Below are 4,105 nucleotides of genomic sequence, written 5' to 3' on the forward strand. Positions count from 1 at the left end.
CTGTCCTGGAACTCACTTGGTAGACCAGGCTGGCCTCGAACTCAGAAATCCGCCTGCCTCTGCCTCCCGAGTGCTGGGATTAAAGGCGTGCGCCACTATGCCTGTCCCTGAGCCATCTCTCTAACCTCTCTTAACTTTTAAATTTATATGTATGTGTGTATTTCATAGGTGTGCATATAGCCCATGGGAGCCAGACAGTGTTGTATTCATGGAGTTACAGAAGGTTGTGAGCTGGTATGGATGCTGGCAGCCAAACCTGAGTCCCAGTGGAAGAGTAGCAAGTGCTCTTACCCACTGATGTACCTCACCAGCCCATTTCATTTATTTAAAGGCTACTCACATTCCCTTTCACACTAGGACAGACTTTCCTCACTGCCAGTGCTAGGGAAGCCTCCAAATGAGGGGACACTGGTGACAGCTGTGCTTTGACACCTTTATTTGGGGATTGCAGGGAAACATGAAACATCACTACCTAGAAGGCCTGATGCCAGACACCTATGCCTCAGGAAACTACTGGAGCCTTTGGAGACTGAGTTAAGCCAAGGTCAGAAGGCAATGCCCAAAATGTGGCACCACAGGCAAGCAGAGAGAATCCCTGAACTATAACCTGGGATTAGTAGAAAATGGAGTCAAGTCCCTGTAAAGCGACTGAGAGTACCCTAGGCAGAACAGACAATGTGGTCAGTTTTGTAGTGAGTAGCCAGGAAAAGTTATAGGGACACAAAGACTATGATACTTCCTTGGCCAAAAGGAGCAAGTCAAACAGTACAAACTTGACCTTTTAAGCAGTGTGTACCATGGTCACAGACACAGTCCTGGCCTGGTTCCTTTCTTGCCCTGGTTGTAAGGTTTGTTAAGATGAACCCCGTCTAATGTTCTGCTTACTATATGCATACTCTATGGACTCATTTTGTAGGGGTAGGATTCTAGGTCAGGAACTGGGCACAGAAAAGGGACTTTATTGCATACTGAAAAAGCAAAAGGATTATCTCTGGCATTCCTTAGCCCAGCTATGTAAACTGCTATCTGCCAAGAGGAAATGCCGTGTGTGGGGCAGGTAGAGCTGTTGTCTAGCACACAGGGCAAACATGCTGCGGCGAGGAGATTCACCTTACTGGGGTCAGGAGCCTTTTTTTGCTCTGCATTAGGAGTGAACACCAAGACAGGCTAAGATTACCAGCTAAGCTGTAAGCAAGCAGCCTGGAGTAGCCTGTTCCCAGAGCAGAGAAACATGTTTGCTGTCTGAGGGCTTTCAGCAGCCTAGGAAGAAATGAAACACCTTTCTTTTATCTCTGCTCATGTTTAAAAGCAGGGAGTAAAAACATCTTCACTTTGCTTACAGTCAGCAGTCTAATGAGCCCTGCTACACAGGATATGAGCCTCTGCTGTCATTAAATGCTACAGAATATTAAGCATAGAAACAGACCCACTTCCAAGACAGCCATTGATTCTCTAATGAGAAGGAACACAATTGACGTTTTTTACTTCCTGTCCATCCAGGGTGAGCCACATCTATCAGCTCAGATACAAATGGAGGGTAATTTACCAAGACACTGCAACTCCTGAGTTCCTTGACATTCATGGGACAAGATTTGGGTTGTGTGGCAGTATACACCTTTAATCCAACACTAGGGAGGCATAGGTGTTGAAGCCATGCCTTGATGTTTCCCCTCCAGCTTCTTCCCTCTTTTCTTTGTGGAGCCAGCCTGGTCTACACACTAAGTTCCAGGACAGCCAGGGATACACAAAGAGACCCTGTCTCCAAAGAAGAAAAGAAAAGAAACAATGGATGGCATCTCTCTGCCCGCATGACAGCAAGTACAAACTTGGATCAAACTACCATTGAACAGCATGTCAGAAGGAACCATTACCTCAGCACTACCAAGGGCTGAGAGAATTCAGCCTGGCTCAGCCTAGAAGGATGAACACTAAAGAGGCTTTCTGGTGGGGCTGCCAGTCCAGGGCTGCTCCAGGTTTATGGGTAATGAAGACAGAGTATTTCCTCAAGGCTCTCTGCCAGGGCACCTGACCATCTGTGCTTATGCTCCACAAAGAAAAGAGGGAAGATGCTGGAGGGGAAACATCAAGGCGTGGCTTCAACACCGACAGGAAGACAGGACCAAGGCAGGTCACATTTTTTAAGTTTGTTTGTTTGAGATGGGATCTTACTTTGTAGCCAAGGTGCCCTTGAACTTGTGACAATTCTCCTGCTTCAGGCTCCCAAGTCTGTGACTGTCAAGCTGTGAACCACCAAGCCCAGGTTAGTCAGCGAGTGCTACCTGCCAAGTTAATACTTTCTCAGCTTCCTCAGAGGTTGTCGATGTCTAGTCGGCTTTCATTTCCCATCTGTAGCTGTAGAATCTCTCAGATGTTCTCTATTAAGATCAGCGGCTTTCTCAGACCACAGGCTTATTTTTAAGAGACAGGGTCTCACCTGGCAGTAAGTAGTGTTGAACGCCTTTAATGCCAGCAATCAGGAGGCAGAAGCAGACTGAATTCCAGGCTAACCTGGTCTACAGAGTGAGTTCCAGGACAGTCAAGGCTACACAGAGAAACCCTGTCTCGAAAACCATGAATGAATGAATGAATGAATGAATGAATGCAGAAGAAAGAAAGTTCAGGCCAGCAGGGCTACACAGATTCTGTGTCAAACACAGATACAGGCATATCACACACACACACACACCTACCTCACTATGCAACCAAGATAATTTTACTTTCCAGCCTGTGACTGCTACTCTCTGACAGAAATGGCAATTGTTTTCTCAGACAGGTCTTATTATATAGTCTCAGACTGACCTGGAACTTACTATGTCTCGCTTCTAACACAGAAAGATCTACCTGCCTCTGCCTCTGCCTCCTGAGTACTGGGATTAAAGGTGTTAATCACGCCACGTTAGAAATGACAGTGTTTAAAAGCGTTCTGTTCCAGCTGTCGCTGCCCCACCGATGCCCTAACGTTGTTCCCCACTCTCTCACCTGCAATGTCAGACTTGCCTTCACCTCTGACCTATCTACTCAGATATTCCTGGTGAGATTACCAGTGCCCTTCACACTTGCAAAACTAATGGGTTTTGTTGTTGTTAAATTGTCCTTCCCTTGAGGTCTCTGCAACATTAAACATAACTGATTTCTCCTGTCTTTGATATCTGAAGTACTGTTTCTTCTTGTTTCATCTTTTCAGCTTCCAGGATTTTCCAATCTCCTTCACATCTCTAGTCTTCTAACCTTTTCAACTCCACATCTGGATAACAAATATCATGTCTGTCTTTTAATCACGGCTTTCAAGTCCAGAACCTAGAACCAGAAAGCCTCCCTCCTTACCTCCTGTGCCACGGCTCGTGCTTGTGCTTTCTAGCCGAGTACAGCCATCTCCTGCTTTTCTAATCCTCTGAACTAGAAAGCAGAGGCATCCTCAATATCTCTTTTCCAAGTTATGCCCTACAGCTAGTTTGTCAATAGGTCCTACTAACTGAATCTGCCAGGCATGGTGGTGTATACCTTCAATCCCAGCACTTGGGAGGCAGGAACAGGTAGATCTCTAAGTCTGAGGTCAGCCTGGTCTACAGAGTGAGATCTAGGACTGCCAGGGCTACTCTGACTTGAAAACCCACAACCACCAAACCCAACAAATCCTGAATCTACCTGGATTAGACATTATGGATAAAGCCAGACAACCTTCATTTCACTCAGCTGCCGAAGGCAGACATGATGGTTTATACTACTCTCGGCACATGGGAGGTAGAAGCAGGAGCGTCAGGAGTCCAAGGCTAACCTGGGCTACACAGTAATTTGAAGCCAGGTGGGACTCCATGAGACTCTGTCTCAAAAAAGCAGAGGGGGACTGCCTCTACCTGGTCTACCAAGTCCAACAAGAACACTCTTCCTCCTTAGCCTCCTGCCTACGCAGCTAGCTCAGCTGTCTGCCAAGACAACAGTTTTTGCTGTCCCTGTGGGCTGGCAATGGGACCAGCATGGCACAAGTATGCTGGAGACACCAAGTTGTTTTCTTCTATCAGATATTTGCTTGCTGGGCTGATTCAGAAAGCTCAACCTCAACAAACATATCCCTAGTCAGCATCCCCGCCCCCTGAGGCACATGCCC

At 46.8% G+C, this 4,105-nt stretch overlaps 1 protein-coding gene across 3 annotated transcripts in view; it reads right to left on the reverse strand.

Moving 5' to 3' along the window:
• Nucleotides 1–4,105, reverse strand: part of C3H20orf194 (chromosome 3 C20orf194 homolog) — a 122,705-nt gene that overhangs the window by 15,146 nt on the left and 103,454 nt on the right. The gene's annotated exons all lie outside the window — the stretch shown is intronic.

The sequence above is a fragment of the Mus pahari genome, chromosome 3, assembly GCF_900095145.1.
Source record: "Mus pahari chromosome 3, PAHARI_EIJ_v1.1, whole genome shotgun sequence".
In the NCBI taxonomy this organism is placed as follows: domain Eukaryota; kingdom Metazoa; phylum Chordata; class Mammalia; order Rodentia; family Muridae; genus Mus; species Mus pahari.